A 21851-nucleotide genomic window follows, 5' to 3' on the forward strand; every position below is an offset into this window, starting at 1 on the left:
AAACTGAAAACAGTTAAAGAGAAAAGGGGGACATGAACTCACTGTATTGCGTCTTCGGTACTTGTAACCCAAATCTCCTCAGCAAACACGACTACCTACAATGGTCTAACGTCTATTAGACGAACGGGTCGTGCCTTGTCTCAGTATTTATGTTTTTGAGTTACGTTTCTTATATTATTTCGAGTGATAATTATTTGTCAAAATAATTAATACTTCAACTTAATCATATGTCGTGTTGGAATATTTGTTCATTCTATATTCTAGTATCAATACTTCTAAAGTATCTTATATACGCGTTTCCTTCCCAAGGATGGGATGCCGGAAATATATTTTTAAGTCCCTTTTAGAGAATATATATTTAACCATATTCATGTATGAAACCAACCTCCGATACTTTGTATTTTGTGATAAATATTATGACGAGTTTTATCTTTGAAAACAAAATCTAAAGTATACTAGTAAACACCCGTCTCAAAAATATTTATTAAGTGTTAGGATTTTCGGAAAATTTCATCTTAGTCTCCTTTGTAAATAGGGGTGTCCATGCTTCATAGCATATCATTTTCTTTTACGTATATCCCGTAGTTCATTTTCAATAATCAAACCGACATATAGACATACAAAGCATTACTTACTTTATTTCAGCTTCATCACCCAAAACTGGACTGTTTTCGAGGATTTTTATAAAATAGTTAACCTTTTCCAAAAATTCCCAAATTTTTACAGAATGACTCATACGATCCAAATTTTATTGTGTGAGAATATCAGGGTCCAGTTTGTTACCAATATTTTATAGAAATTTATTTACCCGACTGCAATCAGATTTGTTACTTTCTGATTGCAGTTTACGGAATAATTCACTAAAAATTAACCGTAAGTCCGATTGACGAAATTCCAGTTGGAGGATCATCTTGACAACGGTGACCATCTACTGTAAAAATTCCATGAGTTGATTCTACTCAGGTTTCAAGTTATGACTCCGAATACAACACACTTTTCCTGTAGTAAAAACACAGCTTAAGCTGCTGTCCAAAAACAGTCCTTTAAAAATAGTAAACGACCTCGAAAAATTACGATTCCAGTGCCATTTGCTCGGTTATTCCAAAATGCATATTTTAGGCTTCAGAAAATCAGTTTTTTGATTTAAAACGGTCCAGTTACAGCCTGTTGAAGTTGGCTGGAAATACCAATCAGCTTGCTGTTTACAATGTAAAAGTTACTAAAAACGCGTCAACGATTGTTCTAACAACGGGTTTATCGAGAAATCAATGATCAAACAACATGCATACTTATACCAACATAATACAACCAGATTTTATCATTACATAAGTTTGTGTTTAGGTTCCTTGTTCACTTTCTCTTTGTGTTCTTATTTTAAGCTTCAAACAACAATGTTTCGAACAATCAACGTAGAAATGATTCATGAGCTAGATCGAAGACTTACTACTAGCACAAGGGATAGGGAGGAACTTGTGAATGAGAAATGATGGTGAAAGAGGTGTGAGAATGCAAGTGGTGATGCTTCTTCAAGGCTCTAATGCTCCAAACTCCACAAGACTTCTTTCTAACACTTGTTTTAGACTTAAAAATGGATCAAAGGAGTGGAGGTTGAAGTGATGGTGGTGGTGGCGGATATAATCAGCCAAGAGGGAGAGAGAGAGTGAAGGAAAATGGTGGAGTGTCTTGTTGGTGAAGGTGAAATGATGAGATTAAGCATCTAGCCCAACCTATTTGTAATAATTATAATATCTTGGTAAGTGTAGCAAATAAGGTGGTCCAATCACAAAATAGATGGAATATTTGGTAGGATCTTGTAATGATGGGGTGGGTCCCATATGTGGGCCGAAAATTTGTGAGGGGCGGGGTTAAGTGTAAAATTTGATAGTTAGTAGGTAAATAATTAGGAGGTTACGGGTATTTTCTAGAATAGTGGGTGTATGACATGTTTCTATAGTGTGTGGGGATTTTTGTGACCGTAAATAATTAAGAATGATAAAATAATATTTCTGACAATATTTTGGTGTCCCGGGTAATGTCTGCTTGTTCGGTTACGTATCGTTCCGTTAAAGCGTTTAATTGTACCGCACAGTGTCTTTTATGCATCTTTTTGTAACGAATTTTAATTCCAACACTTAGGAAAGCGTTCAGGACCATTTAGTCAATTCTCTGTATAACACGAGTGTGTTAAGGGCTGAATTGTTTCTGAAAATGCAGAATTCTGTACTTGAAATGAGTTTTAGGCACTTTCCGGCACTCAAACTATCACCTAGTGACACAGTCTTATGGTCCTTACTTCCCTACACTCCATACTGGTGTAGTACTCTGTCCCTGGCTCATACTGGCCTCAATATAGTGTTTGTCTATGTGCTGGCATTGTCAGCATGTGTCTGAGTTATCCGCTCACTGTGCTAGTTGTGCTTTGTGCATCAGGTTTGTCACTAAGAGTCTGTATGAAATAAATGGGGCGACTGTATGTAAAGTGATGCACATGTATGTATGTTACATAAATCAGTAAGCAGTTTAAGGTGTCAGTTGTAGTCACGCACAGTCATTAAGCACATAATCAAAATTCATTAATTTGTACAGTACCTGTAATTGCAAGGGTTGTCACAGCTTTAACCTTGTTGGGTTGGCTTTTATGCTTTGCTTGCCTACAATGTGCCCCAAGAACTTGCCCTCTTCGAAACCGAACGAACACTTCACCGGATTTAGCTTTATGTTTATCTTTCTGAGGTTTCAGAATGTTTCTTGAATATCGTCAAGCATTTGGCCCTCAGTCTTGCTTTTGATTACCAAGTCATCCACATAGGCTTCCATGTTTTTACTGATTTGTTCAACAAACGCTTTGTCCACCAATCGTTGATAGGTTGCCCCTGCATTTTTTAGGCCAAAAGGCATCTTTTGATAGCAAAAAATACCTTTGTTGGTATGGAAGACCGTCTTTTCTTCATCTTCCTTTTTCATTTGAATTTGGTGGTAGCCTTTATAAGCATCAAGGAAGCACTTGAATTGGAAGCCTGTGAGCGAGTCTACTTTTAGATCAATTTCGGGCAAAGGATAGCAATCATTTGGACAGGCTTTGTTCAAGTCTTTGAAATCGATGCACATTCTCCATGATCCATTGGGTTTCTTGACCATCACAGGGTTGGCTATCCAAGAGTGGTACTTAACCTCTCAGAGTATGCCAGCTTGCACCAACCCTTCAACCTCTTTGCATGTTGCTAAACTTCGATCAGGGGCGAGGCTTCTTTTCTGTTGAACAATGGGTTTCACGTTTGGTGGGATCTTGAGCTCGTGTTCGGCAATATCCTGAGGGATATCGGTCATGTCATCAGGACACCATGCAAAGATGTCCATGTTATGGGTCAGCAACTTCTTGAGGTACGAGATAGTTTCTTGAGTGAGGTTGGTGTTTACCCTTATCCTTTGTTCGGGATACTTAGGGTTAATGGCCTAACCTTGTTCTTCATTTTCATTCTTTCCTGAGCTTTCCCCTTAAACCAGGAAGGCTTCTTGGGCAGGTTGAAGGGTTGCAATTCTTCTCTTGGTGGGGAACTTAACAATGCCTTGCCAACAGGGACAGCCATACTAAACTCACTTTGGCCTGGCCTCCCTATGATAACATCGTAGGTAGAAGGCATGTCGATTATAATGAAGGTGAGTGGCTTGGTTCTTTCCATTTCACCCTCCTTGAAGCAAACGTCAAGTGTCAACTGGCCTAAAGGCTTGATGGGGATGTCAACAATGCCTTTGATGGATGACTCAGCTGGCTGAAGCCTTGAACGCTCATGGTCACTGAGTTGGTTGAAATATTTTTCAAACATTATCTTTGTTGCTGCACCCATGTCAATGTATGCTTTGCTTGTTTTCAATGTTCCCACCATGGCTTCGACTACCAAAGGGTTCGAGTGAAGTCCCTTTTGTGGTGGTGGGAAGCACAAGAACTGAAGCACCCAAACTTCTAAGTGTTGTCGCTTGGCGGGGGTTTCTTCAACAACATTTACCATGTTTACTTATTTGTTTTTTCCATCACCCATTTTATCTTTCACCCCCTTAACAAGGTGGGCAAGTTCTCCAGATTTGACGGCTTCCTCAATTCTCTTTTTGAGTTACAATCAACCATTGGTGTGATGGCCCTTTTCTTCATGGAACTCACAAAACTGAGTAGAATTTTCATTTCTTTTTCTTTTGGGAAAGGGTCTTGGCGGTCGGAATGTGACACCCGACTTTTCAGGCAGTACCGTACAGATGTAACACGTGTTATGAATAAACAAAAAAGCTGTATTTGACTGATTTTGATAATTATATGTGATATTTAATGTGTTGGTAAATCCAAACATTGGTAAAAATTATGTTGGCAACGATAAAATAAACGCTTATCGCGTAACGAATAAAATGCGAAACGAACGTCGGTGACCACCCGATCAGTGTTAAAATCCTAAAAATAGTCTGTTATGATTAGAATGGTAATTTTAATCATGTTCATGAGGAAAAATAAATTAAAACGCTAAGAAACTCTATTTTTCGAGTTTGAGCGCGTACCGCGCGATACTGCGCGTATTTGACAAAATACTGTCAACGCAGCCAGTCAAGGCAATTGATAATTATTTCAGTTATAGTTTAGTGTGATTATATTTATAGAATGATAAAAAATAATTTAAAATGCACTAAAACGGGATTAAAATGCTAGATAAAATACCCGGTATCCAGTAAAATACCAGTTTTACCTCTAATTTACATACATATATGTATGTATATATCAAATGTGTGAAAGGTGGACATGATGGTGCAAGGTGGCAGCTAGGAGGTGCTTCTCTCTCTCCTCTCTCTTCCATGTGTAGGCATTGGAAATCCCATATGATGATTAATCTTTACAAAGCTTCCATAACCTCACCATATTCCAAGAATCAAATCAAAATCACTCTCTCTCTCTCTCTCTCTCTCTCTCTCTCTTGAACACACTCACTGCCGAACACCCCCTCTAACTCATCCATTTTAAAGTTTTCAACTTGTTCTTGAAGATTAAAGTTAAATCCAAGAAGGTTTCAAGGTGGTTTAAGGATCCAAAGGAGGTTTCTTGGTGAAACAAGCTTTAAAACATCAAAATCTAGTCAAACCCCACTAAAAACTTGAAAGGTATAAATTTATTTTTGAAATTACATTCTTGATTTTTAGGGATGATAAAGATGATGTAAAGTTTCTCTTGAACTTGGAATTTAACATGCACTTGAAAATGATAAAGGATGAGATTTCAATCAAAATGAAAATGGGTGTGTATATGTATGTATGTATGTATGTATGTATGTATGTATGTATGTATGTATGTATGTATGTATGTATGTATGTATGTATGTATGTATGTATGTATGTATGTATGTATGTATGTATGTATGTATGTATGTATGTATGTATGTATGTATGTATGTATGTATGTATGTATGTATGTATGTATGTATGTATGTATGTATGTATGTATGCATGTATGTATGTATGTATGTATGTATGTATGGCTGTGAATATGTGTGTGTGTGTAGGTGATTGTGTTTTGATTTTTGATTGAAAGATTCTTGAAATAATATGATACTTGAATGATAGATTGCATGCAAGAATCAAAAGTGTCATAAAGGAATGTTCTAAAAGTGTTTCAAGATTTGAAAGGGACTTGATGAAAAAGTGAACTTTTGGAAGTTCATATGTATATATGTATGTCGTGTATATGTATGTATATATGTATGCATGCATGTAAATGCTTGTCACATATTCATAAATGTGAAGAATACTTGCATTTATTTATGAATGATTGGATGATCATGATGATATATGTTGTGTTTTGTGAGAACATGGAATTAATGTGTTCTTGGGTATGATTAAATCATAAGTAATGATGATGATGTTGTATGAGTGCATTAGATGCACATACATGAACATGCATGATGATATGAAAGCATGAAATGATGATTTGAGCATGATTTGATAAAAAAATTTTTTATCAGATCATAAACACTAAAATATGATTATTTTGAAGTGTTAAATGATATAAAACTTTGTCATAAAGTTTACTAGTCTTGCATGTTGTACTTGGTGCATTAGGAGTTGTAAAATACGTGAAATCGCATGATTTATGTGACTTACACAAAAATTGCACTAATCTGATTATAAACACTATTTTAATCAGTAAGTAACATATATTGTGTTAAAATATCAAGTCATTCCGAGATGGGATGATTATAGTAACGTTTAACGCAAGACTATGCGGTAAAACGGTCAAAAATCAGCTTTTCGAACGATTTCTATGAAACTGATTTAGATCAGTAAGTAAACTAATATTTTTAGTTTAAAAATAAGTATTTTAAGTTTACTTGGTGTTTGGTTAGTCATACGTGACTTCCGACGCCCGAAAACGTTACTAAATCACTAAAATACGCGTTTTTCAATGAACACTAGTATGGATTATTTTGGGTGAACCTTATGTGTTAAAATGTGTTATGTGATTTAAACATGTGAATGTGATAATATCTTAAGTGTTAACATGATAGTGGGAAATTTAGACTATGCATGTACACTTGTGCGTTTATGCGGTAGAATCGGTAAAATCGCGTTAAATGTGTAACTTATTATCGAGCATGAAAATTGATGCATATGAGTTATTTTATGTATGCATGCCTTAAAAATGACAAAATAAATAAGCTAACTAGATTTCGCGTGTTAAATTGTTTACGTTTATGTATATATATATTACGACGCGCAAATCGTAGATATATTACGTATAAACGGGTGTGTTAACGGATTTACATGATCACGGTCATCAATAAAATCGTTCAAGTCGCAATATCTTATATATATATATATATATATATATAGGGAGAGGATCATGAGAAAACTAGATATAAATGAGAAAACTAGAAAACTAACTAAAATCCACTAAAAAGGAGGGGGAGGGAGACTTTTACGGTGTGTTCCCGAGTTAAAAATCCCTCCCCTTCTCTCCCCTCCCCTCCCCTCCCCTCCATGTCTTTCCAAATTGGAAAGACTATTTTCAGGCAAAAAAAACCCCATTTTCCCTCCCCTCCCCCTGTTAAGTGGATCTCTGGAACACCATTTTCCCTCCCCTCCCCTCCCCTCCCCCTGTTAAGTACATCTCTGGAACACAGCGTTAGTGAAGGAGGGGGGACTTTTAATGAAGGAGGGGTAAAATTGGAAAAAAAAAATATATAATTTTTCAAACATTTCCCATTTCTCCATACGTTATCATTTTAAAACAAAAATGGCACCATAAGATCACAAATTTTCTTATCTTTCATTCAAGTATATTCGAGCATATTTTTTATGACATAAAAAAAGATTTATGGTGTCGTCTTGTTTTTAACACTATTATTATAGTAGTGCACATGTGCAATATAACATGTACTACAATTGCATTACATGCTTAAAATTAGCTTTTTGAGTCTAGTTTAGCTTTTAGGGTTAGTTTTTTTGGAGGTTTAGGATTAGGATTAGGTTTTTGGGTGTGGGGGGAGAGGGGGTTTAGTTTTTTTTTTTTTTTTTTGCGGGGGGGGGGGGGGGGGGGGGGGTGGGTGGGGGGTTTAGGTTTTTTTTCAGGTTTATGTTTAGGGTTTAGTTTTAGGTTTTTGGGGGATGGGGGTGGGGGGTTTAGGTTTTTGGGGGGTGGGGGGTTAGGCTTTTGGTGGGAGGGTGAATTTAGGTTTTTGGGGGGTGGGGGTGGGGGGTTTAGGTTTTGGGGGGGGGGGTTAAGTGGTTTAGGCTTTCCGTATTAGTGCACATGTGCAGGACAACAAATTTTTTTTTTTTTTTTTTTTTTGAAAATTTTTTTCCATACATAAAAAGTAGCGATTTTTCTTTAAAAAATTGTAAAAAAAAAAAATTTGGTTTTTTTTTAGGTTTTATTAGTTAGTTTTTTGGTTTTCTCATTTAAACTAGTTTTCTCATGATCCATCCCCTATATATATATATATATATATATATATATATATATATATATATATATATATATATATATATATATATATATATATATGTGGACTCATATATATGTTAACGTGCCAACATAATCAAAAACTATAACTTTTCGAGAAAATCTCAAAGTTATGTGAAAATTTTAATAAACAGAGAAACTTAGGATTTTGTGATATATTGATTTATAAATCGTTCCTACTATAATAGGACGTGTAGAAATCAATCTGTGGGATTGCGCTATTTAAAAATACGCACCCAAAGGTGAGTGTCAGTAAACCCCCTCTTTTTACTGTTTTGTATATGTTTTGGGGGAAGAACACGCCAAAAAGGGTTTAATAATGTTTTTGGAATAAAACATACCTTTTTTATATAAATTATATATGTTCGTTGAAAATATATGGATTTGTGAAAATATATGTTTCGGGGATGAAACGGTTTTGGTAAAAATATATGTTTCGGGGATGAAACGGTTTTGGTGAATATATTTGTTTCGGGATGAAACGGGGATTTGTACGGCGTTTCAGAGAAAACGACCGTGTAGTTGGGACGGATTTGCTTGGTCCAAGAGATTTCAATAAATTCGTACAACATTTTATATTAAATTTGTCATATTAGTAGGATATATATCTATTATATATAATAAATGTGTTAAATTTTGCTGATGTGTCAAGCTATGAGGGCTCTGAATTTTGCTTTTTGGCGGAAAACTTCGGGTCAGAGATTTTGGTATATGGGCTACAGCGGGATCCGTTTCCTATTATTATGACCCGACTTTGTTTTCTCTTTTCCAAAACCCTAGAGAGCCTCCATCTCCATTCCAGCAACTGATTATTTGTTACATCCAATCTATTACAATCTCAAACCCTAAATCTCTGTCGCTTATGACTTTGAAGATTTCAAGCTGGCCGATTTCATATATTGATTTCATATGGATCGTGGTATGTTTTTTTCTAATCCACAATTTGTAGAGAATTTTACTTGAATTTCATATGATTTCATATGTTCATCCGCTTCTCTCTTCTTTGCAGACCATTTCTTTTGGATCATCGGACGACGACTCGGGCGATTCCTGAGGCTGAAGACAACAACGGCAAGAGGCACTCCAGCGGCGCGATTAGGGTTTCGCTGTGAACCCTAACAACAGTGGCAGCGGCGCATTTTATTCTTGAAGATTTGATTTTTTCCAATGTATCAAACCGTTTGTGTTCTTCTAATCCGTCTCTTGCTCTAATTGTTTATTTGTTTTTTTATTTTCTTCAGGTGCAATCCAAGTTAAGTTTGTGAAAATTTAGTCATAAAATTAAGCATCAATTTTGTTATTAGAGAAGGTATGTATTTCGTCTTCAATTTCGTTTGTAGTCTGACTTTTTGTTGGTTTCTTAAGTTTTTTTTTTTTTTTTTTAATTTTTAGGCTTGCATTTGGCTTTATTTCATGTATGGAAACAAGCTTTGTGATGACAAAGTTCCTTATCTGATTCACCATACATATACTATTTGGTAATTTCAACCCATTTTTATATGGTATACCCATTTGTTGATTATTACAATGGCGCCACCGCATTGCATTGCATTTTGGTCACCAGTGGTGCCGGTTATATTGGCAGTCACACCGTCTTGCAACTGCTGTTAAGCGGTTACAAGACGGTGGTGATTGATAATCTTGATAATTCTTCTCAAGTTGCTATCAATCGAGTTAAACAACTCGCGGGTCATCATGCTCTTAACCTAATTTTTCATAAGGTTAATCTTCTTCACTTTACTATTATTTTTTATTTTTTGTAACTTGGGAAATTGGGGTTTTTGTTTGTTACAGTTGTTGAATTTTGTTTTTGGGTTTTTATTTTATTTTTATTTTTGTAAGTTGATTTATTTAAAATTGGGTTTCTAGAAATTTAGCTGAATTATGCCTTAATTATCATGTAAATTGATGTGGACCTGTTGCTTGAATTTGGAAAGTTGATTGGTGTTATGCTTTTTGGTTGGTATGAGTTCCAGTTTAGTGACATGAATCACTGAAATCTGCAGAAGTGAAAAGCTCCACCTTCAAGATCGTTCATAGCATTCAAAACCTGGTAAGGACCGACATTGGGTTCAGATGACTGTGGTATTGGGCTTTCTCGGCTTCAATGACGCAGATACTAGAGAGGCTGCCAGCATTTGGTGAATTTAGGTAAGTGATTAGCTATTTGTGACTTGATAGAGTTGTATTTTCTAATTGATTCGGTCACGCCTTTGACTGAAATAAAAATGAGATTTAGTCACTCAGATATTCTAGATATTCTGAAGTTATAAAAGTTATAAAGTAGCAGGTGGTCCGATGTTAAGTGTGGCGATCAGATTCTCTAAAAAAGTTAGCGAATAGACAATTTATAGGTTAAAACTTATATATTAATATCGTCTTGTTGTAGATAATTTATTTTGTGGACAAAGCCATCCCGGAAGAACCGATAGAGTATATTTGAAGGTTTTGACTGCGTTGGCAGCTGCTGTGATCACATTTGGTTGTGATATGTCCACGCTTTTCTTATGTGCGCTTTTCTTAAAAAAGCCCACGCTTTTTTTGCGCCTTGCGCCTAGGCTCAGGGCGAGGCCGATGCGCCTCGCCTGCGCCTTGCGTCTTTGACAACATAGGATATGTCTGCTTTGGCGGATCTGAATAAGTTTGAGGCGAATTTATTGGTGAATTCGGTATTGGATTGGCTGCTTAGTTCGGTTCTGCTGCTCTCAGGTTAGGTTATAGGAACTTATTAGTATTATTGCATTAAACATGTTATGATTCAAATTTTCTTAAATAGAAGTTTGAGATTGGTGGATTGGGGTGTTGGGTAAAGGGTTTATTTTGGTCATTTCTAAATACTTGTTGAAATGGGCTGGGTCACATTGGGTTGATCCATAAAACACTTATCCTCCATCTTTGTAAAAAAAATTAATAAAGGAGTTAGTTATGGTTATTGATTTTGGTGCTTGGAATGAGCTTTAACGAGACATCATGAAATTAATCATGGTTTAGCAGATGCAGAAGGAACAAAGAACCTAAGTAATGATGCGATTGGGGGTCTTGCCGCTGCTGTACAAATCTATGTTGTCAAAGGCGCAAAAAGCGTGCGCCTAGGCGCCCGGGCGCAGCGAGGCGCACCTATAGCGCCTGGTGGTAGCCTAGGCGCAAAAATGGGTTTTTTTGAAAAAAAACGTTGCTGAGGCGCAAAAAGGCGCGCGCCTAGGCGCAAAAACGGTGCTGAGGCGCAGTGGATAAGCAGGAAAACTGAAAAAAATGAAACCGAGTGCGTGCAAAAACTATTATATATGATCTTAAATGGCATATATAATAGTTTTTTTTTTAATTTTATGTGGAATCTTATTTATTTTCAAAGCATAACATATTTTTTACATTTTTTTTCTCTATGTGCGCTTTTCTTAAAAAAGCCCACGCTTTTTTTGCGCCTTGCGCCTAGGCTCCGGGCGAGGCCGATGCGCCTCGCCTGCGCCTTGCGTCTTTGACAACATAGGTACAAATATAACATGAGGTCAAAGTAGAGAGGCTGCAAAGAGTTACGTACATGGTTATATTCTAAATCTAATGGGTCAAACGAGTAAAATTGGAACAGGTCAAATTAGTTGAACAGGTCAGGAGTGACCTGAAACATATTTGAATAGTTACAACCTCTTAAATTGATTTATTGAAATAACTGAGCCAGCCGAACGGATCAATTCTGGCCAGATGGTCTAAAAGTAGTGTATGAAAATTTAATATTTACATTTAAGTAGTTGAAAACATGAATCTAGGTTGGTGATGTTTCCAGCAGGTGACATAATGTGAATCAGCGATTGAAATAGAAGTGAACACATGACTATGATCAACCAATCGAATGGATCACGATCAAAGAAGGTAACTAAAGATATTAGTATGTTCCGAATTTAGTTCTTGATGCATGGTGTGCATATATCATGATCATCACTATTAATTGGTGATTAATAATTTAAGAATACTGTGAAGAATTGAATGACATACGGATACAGGGCTTCTAGATATGGGCTAAAAGCATTCATGTTTATGAGAATATTATAAATTGCTTTTTTTTCCATTGTTATCTTATTAAAGGAATTGATGATATGGATATCAGATTCTCCCTTTTTTGGTATTTTTAATAATATTTATAGTAAATTGCCATTTTAGTCCCTGTGGTTTGGGTCATTTTGCCAGTTTAGTCCAAAGGTTTCATTTTTAACATCTGGATCCAAAAAGGTTTAATCGTTGCCATTTTGGTCCAACTGACTTAACTCCATCCATATCTGTTAAAGCTGCCAAGGGCATTTTTGTCATTTCATTTTGGTCAAACTGACTTAACTCCATCCATATCTGACAAAAATGCCCTTGGCAGCTTTAACAGATATGGATGGAGTTAAGTCAGTTGGACCAAAATGGCAACGATGAAACCTTTTTTATCCAAATGTTAAAAATGAAACCTTTGGACTAAACTAGCAAAATGGCCCAAACCACAAAAACTAAAATGGCAATTAACACTAATATTTAAGACAAAAGAGGTTCTTTATGTTGTAAACCACATTGGCAGCCCCTCAATACCTTCAAGTGGTGGATATAAACATGACTTTGAAGTCAAGATTTGATTGTAGTTAAGCATGTTTGTTTTGGCTTTTGGCTTACAGGAATTTCAAGACAGTGTTATGAAAGCTAAGAATCCGAACGAAGAGATGATCAAGATATGAAAAGAAATAGTCGATTTCAATGTAATGCCTCATTGAATATATTTTGTTACAGTCTTGAGAATTTGCCATATCATATTGGAAATTTTTAATCATTATGCATTTATTTTGATATCATTCAATGGTCAGTTTCACTTGGTTTGTATGTCACACCAAAACACATGTCCAGTTGGTTACAATATGAATGGATTTATTTCTCTCTCTCTCGGGATGTCCCAAAATAAATAATATGATTTTTATTAATTTTAATTTTCACTACAAGGTTCCTACACATTGTAGTTAATGGACAATTTACAAACTTCACTAAAAGTGTGACTTTAAAGGCCCAACAAAAAGAGTTTGAACTTCAATGTGGACAAACCAGCGTTGGTGACACTTTCTATCTTCTTGTACTCTTATGATCATCTTACAGACATGGTAAGATGGTATGAGGTCAACTGGTCCATGAAGTATATGCTTCTTGTAGAAAGGTCTTTTTTAATCTTTATTTTTATTTGGTTTATTTCACTTTTTATTTTGGTTCGAACCCGTTAATCTGCGAACATGAACCATTTAGCACCCCGATTTTTCAATTGGTTAATTTGCTTTGTGTTTTATTTAATGGTTCAAATCCTAATCATTATGCTTACACAATTAGGGTGACAATGCGTGGAAATGTGTATTGTTTTGGGGTGATATTGGTTGAACTCTTGACAGGGAATTAGTGAAGGATCTTAATTAGCCAAGTGGGTGTCTGCCAACTCGAAAGAGAAACACAATGTTGACCAAATACTTGACTCAACAGTGCGTTGGAAATATATAAGTTAATTTAATTAAGTGTCTTTTGCATTTTTATGTGAAATATAAAGATTTTTTTATTTGGTATTGAATCTTTTCTGTATGGGGTGTTCACGGGAATTGTCATCGGATTGGGCTCAGAAACGGTTTAATCGGGTGTGTCGGGTGGTCCAACCGGGTGTACCGTGTGGTTTAACCGATTCTATCGGTCGATTCAACCGGTACTACCGGCCGGTTTGAAGTGGTTTTTAAAACATTGGATTCGCGAACAAGAAACGGCTAAATTTTTTAGAACTATTTTGTACTGTGCTTGAAAAAGATCTCTCCGAAAACAATGGGTGGAGGTTTTGAAGACCTTACTGTACGTTGAACGGCTAAGTTTCCATCGGTTAGTAGAATATTTGGTAGGGTCCCATCAGTTTCTTGGTAACGGGTTCTAATGCTTACCAAACCGAAGTTATTACTGTTGAAAAGGTATATAACTAAACAACTTATTGAATTACATGGGTCTTCAAGCCGTTACTTATAGAGGTTTATGATTTTGCATCTGCTATTTATCCAGTTGAATAATGTGGTTTTATTTTATAGATCTATACTATATTTACTAGGATTATTGTTTCTTTACCTTAGTAACTTTGATGATGTGTTAGTGATTGTCTTTATCTATTCTCCTTTTGAATATAAATTATTGCAGCCGGTCTCTCATGGGAGCTCAGTACATAATATAGTGTATATGCTCTTTAATGGATTGTAGAAGTTAATGGGAAACTAACTCTTAATGTAACAAAGGTACATATTATAAAAGCTTTTATTAATGAGGTCACAATGGATATGGTTTAGCATGTTGTGGTCTAGAGTTGACTAAAATTTCTAATATTTTCATTTTTATATTCATAAAAAGATTTAAGGGTGTGTTGATGACTATTGAACCCGTATATTATTGTTGCTTTTGATTGTAATTTAAATTTTCCTACCCGGGTATCTACCCGGGGAATAACCTAGTATATATATATATATATATATATATATATATATATATATATATATATATATATATTGTACGTGAGGCAGGCATCATAGATGACCTCGATATGGGTCATGCGCAAGTGATGTCGTTTAATCATTTAAGTATTGCACGCGAGGAATTGTTGGTAGATCTATCGGGTTGACAACCCCGTCGTGACCGGTCGTTCCATGTCAGGTCAAATGACGAATTGATATTCGGTTTATTGTCTAGCTTTGATTATCCCTTCATTGTAAATATATAGTTCGTAATGTCTAGCTAACTTACGAGTCCAAACATTTGATGCTATAAATTTAATACGTAAACTTGGGAAGATGCTTTGTTCGAAGGTTTCTGGGAAACGCTTGCGACAACTGACCCTTGGATTTTATTAAGGAAATAAATTGACTTTCGTAAATTATATGGATGTTTTTATGATAAACACATAATTGGAAAGCTTTTTCCTTGGGATCAAATTATTTAAATTTGGATATGTGAACTCACTTTCCTTTGTGTTGACACTTGATTTTAACGTGTTCTTGAGGTACTTGAGTTCGGCTTCGGGAATTATGGCGTATCTTGTGGTTGTTGATGCATGTTTTGTTACGTAATGTGTAGGACAAACTTTTAAAACTATTCGGGAACAATGTAATAAGATCCATAAGGATCAAGATAACTAAACTATGCTGTGGTTGTGTCGTGTTTTGAAACTCTATGTTTAAAATTTTTTTTTATTAAGTTAATATGTCCAACAATTAAATGCATCGTTCATCAAAGATATTATGGGCACCAATTTCCGTCACCACTACGTTTTATATTCCGCTGCGACATTTTTGGAGTGTGACACGGAAGCTATGCTTGACTTCTTCTGTGGCAAGGATTTCCTGAGGAGTTTTGGTCAAGGCTGTGAAGTTCACAACCTTATCCCTGCTTGAAGGGTTCCTGCCTTCAGACCTTCGAGGGTCTGAGCTCCGGGAGCGTCTATCATAAGAGCCATAGTTGCTCCTTTTTCGGCCGGGGCTGTTGTTTCTCCAGCTGGGACCCCTCTTTCTTTGCTCCTTGATGTCGACCGCCTCTTCCCCTCTGATGTGAGCCTCAGCCCTTTCAAGGGCTTCTTCCAAGGTTTTGGGCAGGCGCTTGTAAAAGTCCCTGGTGAGATACTTAGAGGTGATTGCATTCATAAAGCCTGCAACCCTCATCTTCTCTTCGGCTCCCACATACGTCAAACCTTCTTTTTTGTACCTCTCGATGAAATCCCTGAGGCTTTCATTGTCCTTTTGTTTAATCTGGAAAATCACTGTGGCATCCTTCACATACCTCCTTTTCTGTGAGAAGTTAGCCAAGAAACCTTTGTTTAAGTCATCGAAGGTTCGAATGCTTCAGGCTGGTAGGTCGTTGAACCAGATTCGAGTAGACACTACGAGGGTTTGCATAAACATTAAGCAGCATTCAGTGTTGGACCATTTCTCTATTCTCGCTGCCCCGGTGAAGATTTGGAGGTGATCCTCTGGATCTTCCGTTCCATCATACGTCCGTATGTGAGAAGGGATTTTGATTCTGGTTTGGAAATTGTAATCAGCAATTTGTTAGGAGAAACAGGATAAATTGCTTGGCTTGTATGGTTTGGCCAAATCTTCTTCTGCTCTTGTGCCCAGGTTGTTGTTAGCATTCCCTTGGGTGGCTAGCACCTGGTTGATGAAGTGCTGCTAAGGGAAGCTGGCCATCATTTGTGGCATGAAGTTGAAGCCTTGAAGGCTTTCAGGTGCAGCTGTATAGTTCACCCCCATAGGAGCACTCATGACGGCACTACGTGCCAAGGCAAGGACAGATAAGGCCTGTTCCCACGTGGTAGTTGCTGGAGGTGGAAGACTTGCAATAGGAGATTGTAACAACTGAACCAAAGTTAACTCGTGCCCCAATGGTGCACCGGTTGCCACTGGCTAAGAAGAAAATAAAGGAAAAGATGTTGGATCTGGCCTTGTAAATGTATATAGACTGGGATTCAGAGGAGGATGGCTAGGACCAGCTTCATTTCTGGACACGGTAGGCTGTGAGCTTCTAAAGGAAGAACAGGTGGCCCTGGTGACAATGACGGTTCTGGTTCATCATAGTCTAGCCTGATTCTTACCCCTTTATCCCTTTCCCTGTTCACGTATTGGTTAAGGAGAGACCTTAAATGTAGGAAATTGTTCACGACCCCCTCCGGTGTGAGGTCGATGCATGTTGGAGTGTTTGTTGCACCGACATTAGGAGATGGGACTCCTGAACGAGACGGGGTCGGTGTCTGGAAGGAGAGGAACTCGGGATATGTTGCTCCTGTTGGAGTGCTTCCCGGAGTCGAAAACGAAGTAGGTACAACCATAGGAGTTTGGCTAGTGCTGGGAGTAGAGGTACGTGGAATTTGGTTTACCTCTCCCGGGGATTCCCCTTCAGACATGATGATTTCAGAGAGAATGGAGCTACACTACTAGTCTTTTGAGAAAAATAAGCGACGTAGCCCCACGGTGGGTGCCAACTTGTTACTACAACAAATACGAGACCAAGGGTAGTGGACTGACTGGTTAGGCAAAAGGCTTGAAGGGTTCTGGTTTGCCTAACGCAGGTCGTGGGGTCCCCCCACGTTTGCTAGACGTAGGAGGAGGTTCACCAGTTCTGTTGTTGTTCACTTGAAATCCTTGACTGAAATAGATTCAGCCTCGAATGTTGTTATTAGCGAAGTTATAATATTTGAAGTGAAGAAGAGAGGCATGCATGAAGCAAGTTCTCAAGGGAGAAGAAGAAAAATTAGAGATCAAGGATCATCTGAGCTGATCGGAATGTCCTGCATGAATGACAAGGGCTGTCATTTATAGAGGAAAGTTCTTCCCAAAGGGGAAACCTTTGACTAGTGAACCTCAACTGCAGTAGGGGACTTACCCATTTAGGGGTTGAAGGCTTCGGACTTGCGGGTAAAAGGATGTTTCCTTTGTGCATTCCACTTTTGCTGCTGAGAGGAGAGTTGGTGGGTTACCAGTGACGTGACTGGTTACTGTGCTTGTTCTTTTTGTTGTTTACCATAACTCGCAGGTTTTGAACCTTTTAACCGTTTAACCTCTTAAGCTGTTATGTGTTTTAGTCATATTATTGACACTTGAGCTACCCCCGTCATCACATGGGTTACATGGGAGTTATTATTTTTCTTATCTTTTTAAATTTCAAATTCAAATTAGTATGCGTTATCCCTTTTGTTTTGCTTATCTTTTTCTTTACTTTGTTAGGAGTGTTTAAAAACTCTCGGTTATCACAATGGAATGGTGAACAACCAGATCCCAATAATGATAATGTTTATGATGATACTGAGCCAAAATATGATGATATGAATGAAGCTACTGATCAAGGGGAGTTTAGTGAAAATACAAAAGAATTGGTAGTTACAGAAGAATTGGATCTGGATGATATTGTTGATGAAGTATCAAGTGCTCTAACAGACAGGGAAATGGTGGTGTATGTGCCTTAAACCTCAGATACCTGATACCTAAAAAGCCTGCAAGCTGAGGTTAAGGACGTCATCATGGAAGACATCACTGAAGAGGATGCTAATGAAATTGAGTTGGAATGGTCTTCTGATAGAACTTATGTGGCTTCAGATGGTGGATTGGTTCCTAACATCAATTATTCTTTCGAAGATGATAAAGAACTGAAAACCAGTGTTTCTGAAAGCTCAACAACTCTATCAACAGGGGCAGACAAAGTAGAATCTAGTGAAGAAAAGAAAAAGGAGAACGCCTCATGGTTTAAGCAGTTGTCTATTCCTCCAATTGTCAAAGCTTTGTATGTAAACAAAGGGGCTTCAAAGTAAAGTCAACTGGTAGAAATTTTTAGTTGGAAGTACGATGAGGTATTCAACTGGTTTGTAATCAAAAGGATTGATGGGTTACAATACTTCGAGGTTTGGGTTTAGTCGGCTTTAATAGCTGACCTGGTTGTGAATTACATTCTTTGGCCCGGTGATGGGGTATGGTATTGGACCCGACCCGAATGGTCGGACATTCTCGTTACTTATCGTCTTTTATATTAATATTTATTATTGTTGCTTACTAACCCAACCGCGAGATCCAACATGGTGTAGTTTACACTACTTTGGGCTGGGGACTTGTAGAGATAACCCCTAACTGGGTTTGGCCCATTAAGGTTAGGGGAAGCCCATGTCTCCTATATAAGGAGGTGTTCACCTCATTATTAGGGCATAAGATATGGAGCTGCCACACTTTTGCTGCTGGAAATAAGAGATTCTTCTCTTACCGGCCATCTCTACATCCCCGTGTTTCTCTCTTCTCCATTGCAGATCAACGTTCAAGAGGAAGAACAAGGTGTGATTCTCTATCCTCTCAGAGAAAGTGGTTCAAACCCCCTCTTCAGGTGAATCTATCCCTAGTTTTTTCTGACAATAACTTACTCTAAAGGGAGGTGGAACATGATGATATTCTGATCCTTTTCCATTCCCAACAACCTTTTCCTCATATTCGTTCTCTTTGGTCTGGTTTGGAAAAATGTGATCAAACACATATGACGAAGTTGAGTAACTATTAAATTTCTTATTGACCTTTCCATTTCAATTGTTGATGTTGCTAACTCTTGCTTAAGTACTGCAATTGTGTCAAGATGAATGTTGATTGCAGTTTGCTTATCTATCGTGGTTGCTTTAAGGATCATTATAGTAGTCTCATTTTCATGGATAAGCTCAACAAATTGTTTAGTTTTGCTACTCATCTTATCATATGCCTCTTTCATCAGAGAATAATCATATTTCAAAAGATCATTTTGCTTTTTCAATTCTTGAAATTTTTTATCTTTTTGAGCAATGTTTTCACAGCCAGACCGGACCGGCCGGCCGGCCAGACTGGTTCAACCGAGAATTGGCGACGCTGACGGTCCGGCCATGCTATCTGAACTGCTTTTAACTTAAATCGGCCGGTTCTGGCGGTTTTCCAGTTGAGCCGTTAGCCGGCCATCGGCGGTCGGGCTGGATTTTCTTATTTTTTTGTTTGCGGGTGCCAGAGAAGGAGTAAGAACGATTAAAAAAGGGTGAGATCGAGGAGTTGTAGTCTGTAGATACGATTGCAGAGTTTCATATGTTGTAATAGCTTGAAAATAACGATACTGGAAAAGTACCAATTTTCAACTGTTGGTGATGCTCTGGATACCATAAGAATGACGGCTGCAATCTGTTGTAGGGTTTTGATACTGAACGAAAAGAAAGGAAAGTAAAATAGGAATGTGGATTAGGTATTCTGATGCTAGGTTTAATGTTTCTTTTTATTTGTGGGCTTTATTAAGCCCATAAATCTCATTTTTTCTATAATATGTAAGAATATGGTTATTATTATTTAAAAATACAATTGCAACTTTATATTTTAAAATATATTTTTCCTAAATAATAATTTGAATATAAGGTAATCCGATTCACGTAACTGGTTCGACCGGTTGAACCGGTATGACCAATGAACGGGTAGAATGACCGGTTCGATCACCGGTCCGGTTTTAAAAACATTGTTTTTGAGAACATTCAATGCACTTTATTGAACATTTTTCCTTCAGAATATCATTTGTTTCATCAAGTTCCTTGCATTTATGTTTCAAAAGGTCTTCCTTTTCAGATATCTCTGTACATTTTTTGTTGAAAAACTATTCTTTTGCAGTTAATTCTGAGTATGTTTGTTTTAAAATTTTATCGTTTTCAACTATCTCTATGCATTTTTGTTTCAAAACTCTTTTTCAACAACCTATAAGTAAGTTCGTTTTAAAAATTCTTCTTTTTCAGTAAATTCTGCGCATTTTTGTTTGAAAAATTCTTCTTTTTCGGCACAGAACTCGCATGGTTTAGTGCATTTGTTGCACTCAGATTCATTTCTCCCAACATCTTTTTCACTTTCTTCTTTCTCAAACTTCTCACTTTTCATCTGTTCACCAACCGATTCATCTTTTTCTCCAACCTGAGCCGTCATTGCTTTATCTGCTATGTTGCTCACATTTTCTTCTTCCATCACTTTTACCACATCGACGATTTCTTCAACTCTCTATGTCCTACTGATTCCGATGCTGATGTAGTACATATCTGCAAAAGCATTATAAATTTCATCAGATAAAGAATAAGATACATCAGAATTTTTGGAAGTTACATCAGAATAAATTTCTTCTTCTTTCCATATCATTTCTTCAACCATTTGTTTGGGTTCTTCAATAATTTCAGCAAGCAATGCTCGCCCTTCAATGTTAGGAATGTGATGATTCCAATTAAAACACTCGTCTTCTTGAGTGACAACTAATGCTCTGTTTTTCGATTTTGAAGATCCAGCTTCGATTTTAGGTCCTGGTTGTGGTGAAGGCTTGTGATATATAGCTTGTTGATAGTAATCACTATGAAAATGATTGACATTGCTCTAATTTTCTTGATTCAAACATTCTCTTTCAAAATGTCCTCGTTGTTTGCACTTGAAACAAACCTTTGATTTATCAAAGCCAAGTTTAGAATCAGATCGAAGCAAACATTGTCTCCCTGTGATTTCAGTAAACCTCTACATCCGTCTCAAAATACTAGCCATGTTCCACATGATTTCCATCAGTTCTAACTCTTCTTGATCTATCTGATCATAATTAGGGATGAGCATGTGAAGAAACACTAGATAAATGACCAGAATCAAATTATAAGGGGTTTGGATCTGCATAAAGGGGGTTGTTCTCTCTCATTTGATTCGATGTGACTGACCTTCTTCTCCGGTGAACACTACAAAACAGAACACCGTTAGCCTCGTCACGGGGAAAATGGAGGTTTTCTCCGTGGCCCGACTCCGGCGTGAGAATAAGTATGTGTTTATGAAGAAGAAGAAGAAGTATTGACGAAGTGTGTGTAACTTGGTGTTCATACCTGAATTGTTCTCATGTTTATAGCCGAGAGTTTGGGCGGGAAAACTCGTTGATGAAATATTAACGGAAGATGCTAAACCCGTAGGCGGTTACATTTCCTTCCGTTAATCTTCTTGATCCGACGTGAGAGCACACGGATCGCTCTTTTGATCTACGGCTGGGGAATTGTCACGTGGAAAGTGGACAAGTGGAGGTTTTCCTCCAATTCCATGCCATCATCGTGGTTTCAGGGAGGCCTGAGATGACGACACGTGTCCAGACGGTTATAACCATCTGGTAGTGCACGATTGAGTCCTTCTAGAAGGTTATTACCATAATCCAGTGTGACTCCTTATCGTGTGGCACCAGTTGAGTAAACAATCCCTAAGTCTGGGTATTATTTAAGCGGAAGTGTCTAACTTAGGATTTCTATCCTTTGTTTATGGAGGAAGGCGCAAGGATTTATGATTTCCTTTTCAGCGCGCAAGTGTTA

General features: G+C 37.3%; 1 long non-coding RNA gene across 6 annotated transcripts; it reads left to right on the forward strand.

Moving 5' to 3' along the window:
- Positions 1 to 8748: 8748 nt before the first annotated feature.
- LOC110944562 lies at positions 8749 to 12830 on the forward strand. Of its 6 annotated transcripts, none has more exons than XR_004893368.1 (6): positions 8749 to 8912; positions 9003 to 9302; positions 9386 to 9471; positions 10000 to 10144; positions 11758 to 11860; positions 12640 to 12830. It is a non-coding gene; the product is annotated as an uncharacterized LOC110944562 (long non-coding RNA). The 6 variants fall into 6 exon arrangements; XR_002594984.2 differs by having other exon boundaries at positions 8750 to 8912; positions 11778 to 11860; XR_004893367.1 differs by lacking the exons at positions 11758 to 11860; positions 12640 to 12830 and adding an exon at positions 10383 to 10486 and having other exon boundaries at positions 8753 to 8912; positions 9003 to 9162; positions 9235 to 9302.
- Positions 12831 to 21851: the final 9021 nt, after the last annotated feature.

The sequence above is a fragment of the Helianthus annuus genome, chromosome 1 (genome assembly GCF_002127325.2).
Source record: "Helianthus annuus cultivar XRQ/B chromosome 1, HanXRQr2.0-SUNRISE, whole genome shotgun sequence".
Classification (NCBI taxonomy): Eukaryota; Viridiplantae; Streptophyta; class Magnoliopsida; order Asterales; family Asteraceae; genus Helianthus; species Helianthus annuus.